This window comes from Myotis daubentonii, chromosome 2 (genome assembly GCF_963259705.1).
Source record: "Myotis daubentonii chromosome 2, mMyoDau2.1, whole genome shotgun sequence".
Classification (NCBI taxonomy): domain Eukaryota; kingdom Metazoa; phylum Chordata; class Mammalia; order Chiroptera; family Vespertilionidae; genus Myotis; species Myotis daubentonii.
The window spans coordinates 104,148,965-104,164,713 of record NC_081841.1 but is presented as its reverse complement, the minus strand read 5'-3'; the positions used below and the strand labels follow the sequence as shown (position 1 = coordinate 104,164,713).

The window sequence follows — 15,749 nt, the reverse complement described above, 5'->3', positions numbered from 1 at the left end:
TTTACCAGTGTCTGCACCATATCAGCTGTGCAGATTTTACTGTATTACATTGAGGATTGTGTTGTTACAATGCAGTGTGTTGTTGTAACTGGTCACTAGAGTCTGTCTGGCATTTTTTTTATTCTAGGGGAGGTCTGTGTAACTCACTGTAGAGGGAGGAGGGTGAGCCACTAGATGGCTGAAAGCCCCATCCAGCTGTGTGAGTATATAATAGAGGCGTAGTACTTGGCAGTGGCCTGGACGGCCAGCATTCCTCAGGTGACATCAGCAGTCATGGACATCCAGAGCTCGCTGCCCATAAGGCTTCGCCATTAGGGCCCCTGCAGGGAGCAGATGGCGTTCTCAGAGCAGGTAGTCTGAGGAGAGTTAATGAAGCTGCTGTTTCAGAAGCCTGTGGGTGTGACAGCGGACCCTGAGCCACCCTGGAACCCTAGGCCTGGAGGGTGCAGAAGAGAGTTGGTGACCACAGCTTCCATCAAGGAGGCCGTCCCCCTCCCTCTCCTGCCAGTGCCCAAATTGCTAGGAGCACTAGTGGAAAAGGGTGGAGAGTGGCCCTGGGGCAAGTGGGATGTCACTTCGGGCTCGGAGGACAAAGACCAGCTACATGTGCAGCCCCACATTTTGGGTTGTTTCAGACAAGCCTCAGTTCTTCATGTGTAGTCGAAATGATCAGATAGAGGCCCATTTTGAAAGCATTTAAGCTGATGGCTTCTTTAGTAAAATTTCTTCAATTACTTGGAGCAAGTTTGTCTAGGTCATTCAGAGTATTTGGACTTCCATGGTAAAATAAAAGTGTAGATTAGATCATGAAAAGGGCGAGAGAAAATATATTAAGCTTTTTGGGCCACATGTAGTCTCTGTCGAATAATTGGTCTATTCCTCCTCTTCCTCTTCCTCCTTTTAAAAAAAAAAATAAAAACCATTCTTAATTTGTGGTCAGTACAAAAATGGGCCAAGTGCCAAAGTTTGACACCTCGTGGACTAGATATTTTGTTTCCCTAAGTGTGTTGTGTGACAGATGATTTTAGGGCATGCACGAACATGTTCATCTTTTTTTTTTTTTTTTTTTTTTAAATTAAATCTTTATTGTTCAGATTATTACATTTGTTCCTTTTTTTTCCCCCCATAACTCCCCTCCTCCCAGTTCCCGCCCCACCCTCCGCCCTCACTCCCCACCCACTGTCCTCATCCATAGGTGCACGATTTTTGTCCAGTCTCTTCCCACATCTCCCACACCCCTTTCCCCCCCCAAGAATAGTCAGTCCATTCCCTTTCTATGTCCCTGATTCTATTATAACCAACAGTTCATTCTGTTCATCAGATTATTTATTCACTTGATTCTTAGATTCACTTGTTGATAGATGCATATTTGTTGTTCATAATTTGTATCTTTACCTTTTTCTTCCTCTTGCTCTTCTTAAAGGATACCTTTCAGCATTTCATATAATCCTGGTTTGGTGGTGATGAACTCCTTCAGCTTTTCCTTATCTGTGAAGCTCTTTATCTGACCTTCAATTCTGAATGATAGCTTTGCTGGATAAAGTAATCTTGGTTGTAGGTTCTTGGTATTCATCACTTTGAATATTTCTTGCCACTCCCTTCTGGCCTGCAAAGTTTCTGTTGAGAAATCAGCTGACAGTCGTATGGGTATTCCCTTGTAGGTAACTGAGTTTCTTTCTCTTGCTGTTTTTAAGATTCTCTCTTTATCTTTTGCTCTTGGCATTTTAATGATGATGTGTCTTGGTGTGGTCCTCTTTGGATTCCTTTTGTTTGGGGTTCTCCGTGCTTCTTGGACCTGTAAGTCCATTTCTTTCACCAGGTGGGGGAAGTTTTCTGTCAATATCTTGCTCTCTCTCATCTTCTGGCACCCCTATAATTCTGATGTTGGTACGCTTGAAGCTGTCCCAGAGGCTCCTTACACTATCCTCGCATTTTTGGATTCTTTTTTCATTTTGCTTTTCTGGTTTGATGTTTTTTGCTTCCTCGCATTTCAAATCATTGACTTGATTCTTGCGCTCCTCTGGTCTGCTGTCGGGCGTCTGTATAATATTCGTTATTTCAGTCCGTGTATGCTTAATTTCTAGTTGGTTCCCCAATATAAGATCGAGGGTCTTATTAGTTTTCGTGTAGAGCTCATTAAGTTTATCGGCAGCTTCTAAACAGTTCTTGAGAGACCTGAAAAGTGTGGTTCTGAACTCTATTTCTTCCATTGACAATTTTGTCCTGTTTCTTTGTCTCCGCATTTTGTTATACTTCCTTGGTGCACCCCCTAGTGGTCTTTGTTCGCAGTCTTATAGATAAATCTTAATTGTTGTAGCTAATTCCAGGGAGGGTTTGACCTCCAGGCCAAGTGGCTATGAGAATCAGCTGTGTCAGTAGTGAGAGAACTTCTGTCCTCTAGGGAGGTGCTAATCTAGCCTTTGCCTGAGGCTATCCGGCAAATGCCTCTGTGCAGGGCTTGGGCGGGGCGGGTCGAACAGGATCAACAGCGTGGGCCGGAGAGAGCAGTTATGGCGGCTCTCAGTCCTGTCCCCAGGGGCTCTGCCTCTCTGAGTCCCAGCACCCGCTGCAAAGCTCGGAGAGAAAGCTGCACTCGCTCTGACCGAAGCCAGACAGTCCCACTTCTCCCGTTTGAGTCTGGGTCCCTAAAGACTCGCCTGGATCTGGTGCTCAGAGTCTGCGACTCCCTCCCGATTGAAAACGCCAACCGCGCCCTCCGCCGCCAGCCAGCTCCGCGCACTCCGCACCTCAGAATTTGACTTCAGCACTGCGCCTCCTCTGAGTGTCCGTGTGCGTTTCTCTTTCCTCCTAGTTGTAGGACTTCCACTCAGCCAGCGTTCCTGTGGTTCTGGGTGGTGTCCCTTCCGTTTTTTGGTTACACTTTTGAAGTAGTTGTTCAAAGCAGCAAACTCCGGCGTTAACCTATGCCGCCATCTTGGTTCTCAAAAAAAAAAAAATGAACATGTTCATCTTAATAGTGTAAGTGCAAATGCATATTAGAAAAAATATGTACTGGAAACGTCTAGAGCTCACTGCCCATAAGGCTCTGGCCATAGGGTCCCTGCAGAAAAGAGAAGGCCTTTTATTTGGGTGGTGGGGCTGGTTCATATCTGGTCTCAGATCACTTTGGTGCTCCATTTATGAGAGTAATACAAGGTTTTTTTAAATCATTGAAAGGCGGGTGCCTTTAAGGAACAGCATTAGGAATAACTGTATGCATGCTGCCTGGATATAACAAAAACTCATGAAAGCGGTATGCAAATAGGCTGGTTTGGAATGTACTAGGTCATCTTGTAATCAATCCCTTCTTACTAAACACTGGTGTCCCTTGATTATTTCATATTTCATACTAGAAGCCCAGTGCATGAATTGGTGCACGAGTACCTCAGGGTGGCTTGAGGAGATTGGGCCCCAGCTCGCGCCCCCAGCCTCGCAGCCCCACCTGGCACCCCGCCTTGGCATGGCACTGCCCCCTCACCTGCTCCACCATCCCGCCTGCAGGGCGATCGATCAGGGCTGGGCCTCCCTGCCTGGCTCCCTCAGCACCTGGGAGCTCTGCGCCCCGCCGCTGCCACCGCTGGTCGCTGTCTGCAGGGTGATCTGCGGGACGATCCGGCCACCGTTGGCACCCACCTCAGCCTGGCACTGCCCGATCACCTGCTCCACCATCCGCCACAGTCCTGCTCTCATCGGGGCCAGCAGCGCCTCCACTGCAGCCCATTGCCAGCGCAGTGTTGCTGATGCCGGCCATGTTCCACACCTCCCCCTGGTGGTCAGCGCACCCCATAGCAAGCAGTCGAACTCCCGGTCTCCCTGTCAAACAACCGCCCAAGGGGACAATTTGCATATTAGGCTTTTATTATATAGGCTGTAGCCTGTTGGGATCATTTCGTGCAGGTGCAAATGTTCTCAAGAAGAAATCTTGTGTGAGTTTAGCTGAAAAAATGGGAGGACAGAGCCATCTTTAAATTAGGTCCATACTGCTAAATGGCAGGTGTGTGTGGTTCCATGCCGCCTGTGCCTCCTTCCCTGGGAGAGAATAGTCTCCTGTGGGGAGCCCTTTGCATCAAAAATCGCTCCCTGCACATTGCATTTCCCTGACTGTGTTCATATATAGAATTGCAGTGACACAGGCAAGTGATTTAGCCCCAGGATAACAAATTAAGGCAAGCAAAGCACAGAAACTCAGAACCCAAAGCTTGCAAGTGCTTGCTTAATTCCCTTTGGTAATCCGTGGGCTGGTGCAGGCAGGCTCCTCTGAACCTGGCTGCCCTTGGCAGCTCCTGGCCACGTCTAAGGCTGCTTCAGAGCAGCCGCACCCTGGGACACGTCCATTGGTGGGAGGACGGAGCAGGCTAACACCTGCCTGCAGGAAGTACAAGAGCTTGTCAATGCCAGGAGAGTAGCATGAACTCACCTGTCAGGTGTGCCTGGGCAGACAAAGGGTTGTCTCCAAGCCCCCTGAGCATTCCAGACCTTCAGTGCGGGAAGCATTTCCAAATGTGTCTCCTGTACATCCCACTTCCCAAGCGGGGCACCTTTTTCCCCCCTGCCTCACTGTATGTGTACCTTGCTGGTCTTAGAAAATACTGTGTTGGAGCTAAGATACTTTGTTAAATTTGTTACTGCCTGTGATCGTGTGCCTCCTGATTACCTATGAAAGCTGTCCCTTTTTCTCTGAGATCCTGGACCATGTGTACACAGAGTGAGAGGGGTCCCCTCTTCCCATCCCCTGTGCTTGTCGTCTAAACCAGCCAATGCTGCAGTCTTCCTCAATTTTATTATTCTATGTCCTGTTGCCATGGAATATTTAAGCTGTGAATTAAAACTGGAGTTTATGTTCACACTGGAACCGGAGATATGGCAGTACCAGGGGCCAGCTTCATGTTCCTGAAACTCACCTCGAAATGGGTCTCCCACAGAATAGCGGCTGTGCAGCTGGAGTGGACATCTTTCCCACACACCCAGAGCTCTAATGGTTGGTTTTGGGGGTAGGTGGGAGAGTTTTGACTTGAAGCAGAATGAAAGTATGTAGACAAAGTGCTCCCCTCCTCCCCTCTCCTCCCCTCCCCTCTTCTTTCCACAGCTTCATTAATGGTAATTTACATACCATAAAGATCATCCATCTAAAGTATAAATCCAGTGGCTTTCATCAGGGATAAGAACCAAAGTTGTCTTCAGAACCTGTTTTTTAAGTGGGAGGATGGTCCCTGTGTCTAATTAAAGTTTTACTGTAATGACATTACGGCCCATTGCCCCAGGGGACTGATTGTAGGTACATGGACTCTCAGTCCTATTAAAAATCATGGAGCATAAGGGTGGATCTCGAGTTAGTCATGCGGAGGTCTGAACCAAGATTCCTCTTTAAACAGCTGGTTTTTCATACGTGAGCTGGTATAAAAGCTGTATAAGCTTCAAGGGGCCAGATTGAGTGTTAAATGACATGACACTCAGTGCCTTACAAGAGGGTCCTGGTACAGAGTGGGCACTTAATATAAATGTTAGCCATCATCATCATCATTGTTGTTGTTATTACTAGAGGCCTGGTGCATGAAATTCGTGCATGGGTGTGGTCCCTAGGCCTGGCTGGCGATCGAAGCACAAGCATCTGGTGTGGAAGGGCAGGTCCCGGCTACCTTCTGGACCCTGGGCCCTGCACATCCCCCTCCACCTGAGTCATGGCACCCGAGTCCCCACGCGGAGATGCGGTGAGTGCAGCCTGACGCCGCGGGCCGGGCACAGCGTGGGCCTCTGGGCCGCCTAGTGGTGCCACACGGAAGGCAGGCGGGCAGTGTGCTCTCTCCCAGCCGGCCTCGCTGACTGGCTCCTGCACGAACCCACGGGAGCCCGACTGGCCCCTGCGGTCGGTCTTGGCGGCTGTGGCCTGGCTCACCCAGAAGAGGATGCGCGGGTGCAGGGCAGGCTCCTCTCAGGCACCCGGCACCTGAGCATGGGGGCTTTCCTGGAGCAGGAGCGCTGGTGTTCCGGGGGAGGGTAGCAGATGGAGTGAGAGCAAGCTCAGTGGACACCCTGCATTCTCACCGCACCTCCATCCCTGTCACCCCCTCCCCCAGGTAACTGGCGAGAGGTCGCAGCTCCCCACCCGGGCACTGTGGGAGGTTGGTTGCTACTACCCACTCCCAGTTCCCCGTCCCAGCCTGGGGCCTGGCCCTGATCAGGCGATCAGGGCCTGCTGGCTGCTGGTCGCTGTCTGCAGGGCAATCGATCAGGTCCGGGCTTTTACTATATAAGATAGAATTATTATTGTTATTGGGGACATGTCTGGCTTAGGCATGTGTTTATTATAGCAGGAACAGAGTAAGGATTCTGAGCGTAGTTGGTGACAGCATTTAAAGAGTGGGGAGGCAAGGATGGAATGGAAAAGCAGCCTGTTCTTCCATACCTGCCCTCCCCCAGCACCAGTCCTCCCTTCCTCTTTCCCCACTATTTTTCTGCCCTAATCATTTTTGCCTTTCACAGTCTGAGAGGATCTCTGCATTAGATGACTTGTCAGTCCCTTCCAACTCTTAGAACCTGTGATTTTGTTTTTCAGATTCTCAGGTTTTAAAAAACAAAGAGGGTCACGCTCACTGGTAGGCAGAGCCTTTCTGGGAAGGAAGCTACCGTTCTGGTCTCTGGACGCTGCCTCATCTTTGTGCTCCTTCAGAGCCACAGCGCGGAGATGTCCTTCACGCTTAAACACCCAAACAGCGGGTTTTCATAACAAGAGGAATTTTTTATAAGGTGGCAGTGGAGCCTTAATATCAAAGTTGAGTTGCTTACCTGCTCTGAGCTCCCACACCTCATCCGTGAACGGGGGGTGAGGGATCCTCTCTGGAGGCTCAGCACAGCAGAGACACGTAGCACAGGTCAGCTCCGTCGCCTCACCGGAAGCCCCACCTGGCAGTCGCCTCTCTGACCTTGCCATCATCTTCGAGTTACATGCCGAGGAGTGACTCTCAGGCAGTTCTGCAAGAGACCCGAGCCGCTCTTAGAAATGAGGACCGGGTGAGGAGGTGACACTTGTCCTTCACGCTGCATCTTTTAATCTCTTATTTTTTCTTCTGCTTGCCTCTCAGTTATTCTCAATCCTGGTTTGGGGACATCGAGGGTTCTCCAGGGATGTGGTAACACGGTTTTTATGATGAATACATACTCGTTTGCAAACATTGTTTGTAGTGTTGGTTTTTTAAAAAATAAAACATTATTTGACAATAATTTTTAAGCCAGTTCACTTAAAAACATATTAGTAGAGCACGTTGCAGCCCACACAGCTCCATACAGAAGGCAGGCTTCCTCCACCTCGGTGGCCGTCATTCTTGGTGTGGGGCTGTGCCATGCCCTGTAAGACGGTCAGCAGCATTCCTGGCCTCTACACACTCGATGCCAACACCACCAGCTCTCAGCTGTGACAACCAAATATGTCTCCAGACATTGCTAACTGTTCCTTAGGGCCAAGTTACCCCCCGCTAAAAACCTGTCCTGCAGCCTCTGACGTGGCCCTCCCCTAGTGGGCCTTCCCCAGAAGATCTGTGCTGATGGGAGGAATGGCCTGCACTGGCCTGTCCCAGTACACAGCCAAGGGTCCTGGGCCTTCAGAGGAGCATTTCACATCTCAGAGGAAGGATGAATCACCAGGTTGTGAGGCCAGTGGTCCTTTCCTTGGTACTGGAGTCATTTTTCTTTTTAATAAAAATTTTTAAATCCTGTTTTTATAGAGAGTGGAAGGGGAGGAAGGGGGAGAGAAAGAGAGAGGGAGAGAAACATGGATGAGAGACAAATTGATTGGTTGTCTCCTGAACATGCCCCCAACTGAGCCAGGGATCAAACCTGCGACCCAGCTACATGCCCTTGACTGGGAATCAAATCCGAGACCCTTCGAGGCTTGGGCAGATGCTCTAACCATTGAGAATACTGGCCAGGGCTGGACTGGGCTGGAGTAATTTTAATTATTGAAGAGTTGGGGGTAGGAGGAACATTTGGCTATTTCCTTGAGCACATTTCCTGTTGAGTTTGTGATTTTTTCTCCCTGATAAGCGTTGTAGAACCACAGTGTCTGTCTAGATTGTGCGATCTTTCAAACAGCTTTTCTGTTTAAATGTTATTGCTGCCTTAGGGAGTAGACAGAAACTGGTGTGGGTCCTAGTACAGGTGGAATTAGGGTGGACATTGGCAATTGAGAGGAGAGGTGGGACACTCACGTTTTCAAGTAGACACTGGAGTCCATTTGTGAGTTTGCCTGGGAACCATTAGCAACAGCTGTAGAAACCTCTGTCATCAGGCAAAGATACATATAACTGAGAGACTGGTAAGTGGGAATGTACTGTGCGGTCATAGAGCTACGGAAGTCAGGAAGTGTGGGTAAGATGGCAGTGTAGCGGGACATGATATGTAAAAGTATTTTGGTTTCTGGTACCGTCCAAGCCTGCCCCTTGCTAGTTAACAAGAGTTCGGTGATATTTTGTATAAATCCAAAGTTCAGAGTTTCAAGACTGGTAGGCTAAGGGACAGGGGAGTCACTCCTAAGTTTCTGTGGCCCAGAAAACCATTTTGGAGTCACCATCCTCACAGTACCCATATGCAGGCTCATAAAAAGAGGGGAAGAAAGTGGAGAGTCTGAGCACTGTCTGGATCCTTTGGTGCCTGGAGGCCTCAGGGTTCAGGGGACGTTGGGCTCCAGCCTGGACTGTCACCTGCCTCTCTCCTTGAAGAGGAAGCCAGCGCAGTCAGCTCCGCACAGTGCGTTCCAGCCTCGCAGCCCACGTTCCCTTTTAACAAACGAGCTCAGGCTAAAACGGCAAAACTATTTACTAGTATGCCAGAGAAAAAACGTAATTATGGTTTGCTTTTACAAACTATAAATCCCTCCTTTCAGAACTCTGACACCTTGCTTATTTCTCCCTTTGGCTGTGGGAACTTGGCCATCCCAAAGGAGCTCTGTTCTGCCACAGTTCTTGTTTGGAGTCAGTGAACTTAGAAATCCCCTGACTGCCTTGAACTGTGCTTCCAATTGTAGCTTCATTCCTGGCAGTAATGCTGATGTCTGGCCTTCTCGTGGGATAGAGCATTGGTTATGTCATTGGGCCTCATCTTATTTCTAATTATTTAAGGGAATTGCATTAGGGGACCAGAAGTGTGCTACCTCCACTTAATAATTCACCCATTCTTATTTTTTGAAACGGTGTTCCCAGTAATAGAGTGTAAACACCATGAAAACAGGTATTTTGGTCTCGTTAGTTCACTGCTGCATACCTTGTTTCTGGAACTGTGTGTGGCAGGCACTCAGGCCTGCGGCATGAAGCACAGGAGAAACCTCACAGGCAAAGCACATATTTAAGTTAGCAAAACGTTGGGCATTATGTTTAATAAAACAAAAAAATTTGCTTTTGCCTGAATGGAAAGATCTGATTCATTGGCTTATACGTTGTTTAGTGGAAGTCCATTTGTGGATGTTTTCCTGTTTTTTTAGGTACATTTCTCCCGCCTGTGTGACGGTGTCACATAGTGTCAGGGTCACACCTTGACGGTTTCTGTGTGCTCCTTGAAATCCGGCACAGGTGTGGCATTGGAGTGCTGCTTGCTGTATTTATGAAATAAATTGACTGCTTTAGGCATGAGGTGTATGTAGCATTCTAATTACTGACTTTAGCAAGTGCATCTTCAAATCTGAAAAAATGGAATTAATTGGTTGAACATTCTTGGATTGAAGAAAGGCAGTGCTAATGGATTCGTTTGCCAGGCGTTTGGTCCCATTGATCCTGATGAGTTCACCCACATTAACGCACAGCCTCTCTTTCTTTGAGACTTGTCAGAGGAGGGTGAGGTGCTTCCAGGACAGGACTGTGAATAGAGCAGGGGTCACCCCCAGGCTGCTTCAGCGAGCCTGAAGGAAGTCCCGCTGCTTTCCTGACTTGAGTGGGTGCTAGGCGTGGCTGTGCTCACATCACTGGGCAGCCCAGCAAGCAGCGGTTCTCAAACTGTATGGTCTCAAAGCCTCCTCACTCTTGTAGACTATTGAGGGCTTTCCAGAGCTTTGGCTTAGATGAGTTATATGTATCAGTATTTATCACGTCACTAATATTCATGTATTAATCCACTCGAAAATGACATCAGTAAAACCTCTTATCTTAACATGAATAACATTGTAATAAAAATAACTGTTTTCTAAAACAATGGAATTTAATAGGAGTGTTGTCTTACATATTTACACATTTCTTTACTGTTTAGCTTCATAGAAGGCAACCGGGTTCTTACGTCTGCTGTGCATCAGTCAGGGTTGATGTATTGTTTTAGATGAAGTATGTAAAGATGGCCTCAGAGAACTCTTGGGAAGAGGAGTACTTTAGGAGCCTTTCCAGATAATGGTGGTTATTCTCTCTTGATACTACATGAAAACTCACAGGCAGTGGTGGGTTCCACTGTGGAATCTGAAACCGCATCAGTGAGCTTTTGTGCTGTAAACTACACGGGCCTGTTCTGCCATATGAGTTACCTGTCACCTGGGTATGGTCTGTTTTACTGCATTACTGCACAGTTGAGCTATGCAGATCTGACAGGTTGACACATTTCATCACATAATATTTTTCTGAAAATTTGGGAAGCTGTTGCGATCTTGGTGATGGATGCAAATTTTCCAAAGTTCTGATTTTTGTGTGTGTTTGCTTGAAAGCTCCAATTTTATCATTGACAACAAAGATTACCAGTTGTTTGCCCCTCAGATTCTACTTTCGCTCCAGAGTTTTCTTCTTAAAGTATAGTCATGGCTCTTGGCTGCCCCTCCCTTCCCCCAAGAATAAAGCGCAGTTTTCTTGACTTCATCATATGGACTTTGACGACTTCATCCCAGCCCCAGCCCTTGGACAGTTTCCAGGCTTGTTTCCACATTTTTTTTGTGTGTGTGTGCGTGTGTAGCTTAAAACATCGCATATTTATTACCTTACAGTTCTGGAGGTCAGAAGTTTGAAATAGGTCTCACTGGGCTCAGATCAAGGCGTTGGCAGGGCTCCGCTTCTTTAAGGCTCTTGAGAGAATCTGTCTGCCAGCTTGTAGGAGCTCCTGCCTTCCTTGGCTCATGCCCCTGACAGTGGCGGGTGGAGTCTATCCGACATGGCATCCCTGTGACACTGGACTCTCCCGCTTCCTTTTCCGCCTTTTAAGGACTCTGGTGTAATCACGGTGCGTCGTGTAATCATGAGGCCACCCAGGAGAATCTTCCCATCTCAAGTTCAGCTGATGTTGTGTTTGTTTTTTCCTTTTTTCCATAATTTTAATTCCCCTTGTTATGGAGCCTAACATAGTCACAGGTTCCTGAAGTTAGGATTTGGTCTTTGGGACCCTTATTCTGGCTGTCACACTCAAGCCTCCACAGTTTTACATTTAGGCCCCCTCCCCGCCCTTATGATGGGTAAAGTCGTCCTCTCTTAACATCACCTCATCGCAAAAGCCTTTCCAGAAGGCTCTAGGTGGGGCCAACTCCGTTCTCTTCTACCAAGACAGAGCCTCAGGTATGAATCAGCACCTGGGTGCAGTCGCACAGTAGGGTGCCTGTCAGTCTCCTCTGTTGGGCTGTGAGCCTGAGCCTTATTCATCCTTGTTTTTCTCAGTGCCCTTGTGGTACTTGGCACATGGTAGAGCATCAAGAAATAGCAAAATATTAATGATTTGGGGCTATCTTTAAGTGAATGTTGAGTTTCTTTGTTGTGATAATGATGTCATCGTTATGTAGGACTGTCTTTCTTGGGATTTACCATTCGCTATTATAGCTCACTTGCAAATGGTTCACGACAAAAGCATGTATTTCTACAAAGATATGGCAAATGTTAAATATTGGTAAATGCAGATGAAGAGTGTGTAAATGTTCATCTAACTTTTCTATAGTGTTGGACATTTTCAAAATAGAAAGTGGAAAAGAATGAAATCAACATGTAATGAAGTGCATGGCTGTGTCGGTTGGGATTCCTGGGAAGCCGGTTCACTGCTGTTGAGGTGTTAAAACTAGCTGTTGATTGAGTCTTCATTGCATTTGGCATAGTGATCATCCTCTCAGGGCTCACATGCGGTGCAGGTCATCTTCAGGAAGCCTGATGAAACCTCCCCAGCTCCGAGTGAGTGTGTACGTGCAAAGTAGAAATGATAAGATTGAGAAAGCAGAGGACTTTCTGTGCCACTCATCTGAAAGGTTCTTCCTAACATGCCCTCAGGGAAGTCGGACCTCGCTGCATCCAGACAGTGGCCCCTCCAGTCACCGACCTCATTCTTTCTGGGATTGCAGGCCACTGCACCAGGCACGTCAGCAGTGCACATGCTACATTTAGAACAATCGTGGCCTGTCTGGGTGTCTGCTCAGTGCCCACGTGTCAGCTGGTAGAAGAGAGCTCCCTCATGAAATGGTTGACTATACAGATTGGAGTGTGACTGTTTCCTGAGGGAACCAGCTAAGGTTTTCTGCCCCCACTGACCTTGGTTCTCAGTGCCAGTGTCAGGAGAGGGTTCACTCCCCTCTGTGGTCCCTAGCAAGGGCCTCAGTGCTCTGTCTCACATGCCCTAGATTTGTGGAAACAGCCTGTGTGGCGGATGCTTAGATAGCATCCTTATCTATGTACTAGAGGCCCAGTGCATGAAATTCGTGCACGGGTAGGGTCCCTAGGCCTGGCTGACGATCAGGGCTGACTTGTGGGGCGACTGGTGGGGTGATTGGGTCCCCGCTTGCACCTGCCTTGGCATGGCACCACCCGTTCGCCGGCCCTGCCCTCTGCCGCCACTGCCAGTCACCTCCCTCTGCGGGGTAACTGGTGGGGTGATCGCGGGGTCCCCACTTGCATCCGTCTTGGCTGGCCTGGCGTCACCAGCTCCAGCCTTGCCGCGGCCAGGACCCTGCGGGCTGGGGGCAGCTCCTGCATTGAGCGTCTGCCCCCTGGTGGTCAGTGCACGTCATAGTGACCAGTCATTTCGCGGTTCAGTCGATTTGCATATTAGGGTTTTATATAAATAGACGTAAAAGCCTAAGCGATCGAACGACCGAACGACTGGTCACTATGACATGCACTGACCACCAGGGGGCAGATGCTCAATGCAGGAGCTGCTCCCTGGTGGTAAGCACCACTCAGCTGACCGACAGGTGCCAGATGCAGGGCTTACGGCTGGCAAGTGCCGCTGCAGCGGCGTGAGCCTCTCCCAATAGGGACTGACTGGGTGTGAGCCTTCAGCCAGCGCAGCAGGGCCGGGATGAGCAGGAGTGGCAGGCAGCACTGGATTGCCGATTTCGGCCTAATCCCCACAGGCCACGCCGAGGGACCCCACTGGTGCACGAATTCGTGCACTGGCCCTCTAGTTTAAAATATGATCTTCCATTTATAGAGGTGATGTGGTAGCATGCCTGGGTTCAAGGCCATCTTGTCGGTTTCCTGTCTTCTAAATTCCCCCATTGATGTCCCCTGCCTGGTGGTGCTTCACCCCTTGTCTGCCCACTCCCTGTGATGTAACCCCCCCTGCTCTCATCCGATCTTAGTTTGCATTACAGCTGGGCGTCCTTCCTGGTGCAGAGCCAAATGGAATCATTCCTCTTGTAACAGCCACAGGCATGGAGATTCTGGGGCCAAAGAGATTGTGTCTAATGTCTCTTCTTTGCCTCTCAGGAGCCTGAAGCCCCCAGCTCATCCCTACTGAGACATCCTTGCTCCAAGACCCAGGTGATTGTTGGGTGACAAGTCCTCGCATCATATTCCAGGTATAGTCTGCCCATCAGCACCCCAGCAGGATGGTTGTCACTTATGTGCTAGAATATATTAACTTAGACCTTTGGTAGGTTGTTGACTTTTTAAGTGAACTGACAACTAAAACCCTCTGTTGTTGTTCTTTTAAAATTTATAGCTTCTGTGCTTTTTCAGGATCACCTAGTACTTCCATCTCATCAGAAAACAGGTTTGCCTTTTCACAGTGGTGGGTTTCTTAAATTCCTACATTTCTTTCAAACAGAACTCTTTTTTTAAAGAGATTTTTAAAAATTGATATTTTTCTTTAGAGAGGAAGGTGGGGGGGAGAGCAACATCAATGATGAGAGAGAAGCATCGATCAGCTGCCTCCTGCATGCCCCCTACCCAGGATGGAGCCCAAAACCTGGGCATGTGCCCTGACCAGGAATTGAACTGTGACTTCCTGGTTCATGGATTGATGCTCAACCACTGAGCAACACTGGCCGGGTCCAACATAATTCTTTTTTTTTTTTTTTAATATATTTTATTGATTTTTTACAGAGCGGAAGGGAGAGGGATAGGGAGTTAGAAACATCGATGAGAGAGAAACATCGATCAGCTGCCTCCTGCACACTCCCCACTGGGGATGTGCCCGCAACCAAGGTACATGCCCTTGACTGGAATTGAACCCGGGACCCTTGAGTCCGCAGGCCGACGCTCTATCCACTGAGCCAAACCGGTCAGGGCAACAACATAATTCTTAATACCTACAGATGGTAAGGCCTTCTGCACAAAGGCCTCGTCCACAGGGTGTGCTCCTGGTGCGGACGGCGAGTGCCATGTGGTCCGCAGCATGTGGAGGCGCCTATGCTCTGTGGCTGCTGGCTGCTCCCTGATGGTGTGCACAGTGTGCCAGTGACATAGTGGGCTGTGTTTCTGCCTTTGACCCTGGAGGACTTTGCATTTCTCAAGGTAGTGGCAGGCTCCAGTTTCTTTCCTACTCCTAAACTCTTCCTCTTGCTCCTACTCCTCTCCCTCTTCTATTTTTCACTCTTTTACTTAAGAATTCTTTTGCAGCTTGTTCTGGGATTTAGGTGCCATCAAGACCTGCTATAGATAGTGTGTTTTCTGCAGGTTCTTGGGTTCCTAGAGTCCTGAGGGGGCATTGGAGCCAGGAGGGGGGCGGTTTGGGGACGTCAAGGCTAGCTAGTGGGTCTTGGCGCACTATTTCTCTTCAGAGTCGCTCCTGTTTTATCTGACTCTTGCATTTGGTTCTGGCATAGGATGTAGTGAGGGGGAAAGTTTTTCTATTAAGATATTTGAAAGCCCTAGCTGGGTTTGCTCAGTGGATAGCGCATCGGCCTACAGACCGAAGGGTCACGGGTTCAGTTCCCGTCAAGGGCACGCATTTCAGTTGCAGGCTCCTCCCTGGCCTGGGCCCTGGTCGGGCTGGTGCAGATGTGTTTCTCTCACATCAATGTTCCTCTCTGTCTTTCCCTTTTTTTTCTACTTTCCCTAAAAATCAATGGAAAAATATCCTCGAGTGAGGTTGAAAAAAAATAATTTAAAAAATACTTGAAAGTTTCTTTTCTTTTCAGTTATTCTTTGATTAAGAAAAACTATTTACCACAGGGACTTCATCCTTATCACTGTTTTATTTACCGCAAAAAAAATGGAGGTTGTTTTCAGGTGTGTGTGTGTATCAAGAATGTCACCTGACTTACCCTGCTCTCACATTCTTACATTCCTTGGGAGCCATTCTGAGCCTTCCTCCCGAGTGTTTTGCTATATTAAGAATGCTCACGTAATCAGGGGTCAGCAGCCCACACCGTCTTTCATCAGAGGAACTTTGTGGGGGATCTAGCCAGTGCCCTTTGCCACACATCAGCATCTCCGAGCAGCTGCCTGCAGTAGAAGGAAGGAGGAGGGCATCCCACGGCTCCCAGTTCCTGGGGGTTTCCACTCTAAGTAAGCACCTTATTTTTGAGGCTGTTGCACCGTGTAAATGTCAGAAGCAAAGGCGCAGAGTTACCAGGTGAAGCAGGGGCCTGCTCACAC

The 15,749-nt window shown here is 48.5% G+C and overlaps 1 protein-coding gene across 3 annotated transcripts in view; it reads left to right on the top strand.

The window, feature by feature from the left end:
* SLC7A1 (solute carrier family 7 member 1) overlaps positions 1-15,749 on the top strand; it is a 58,750-nt gene that overhangs the window by 19,569 nt on the left and 23,432 nt on the right. Inside the window, exons 2-3 of one of the 3 annotated variants that reach the window (XM_059684084.1) lie at positions 13,635-13,726; positions 13,870-13,920. The gene's annotated coding sequence lies outside the window, so the exon portion shown is untranslated. Of the gene's footprint in view, positions 1-13,634; positions 13,727-13,869; positions 13,921-14,511; positions 14,664-15,749 lie in introns of those variants that run through there. The other 2 variants (XM_059684083.1, XM_059684085.1) reach the window with 2 other exon arrangements.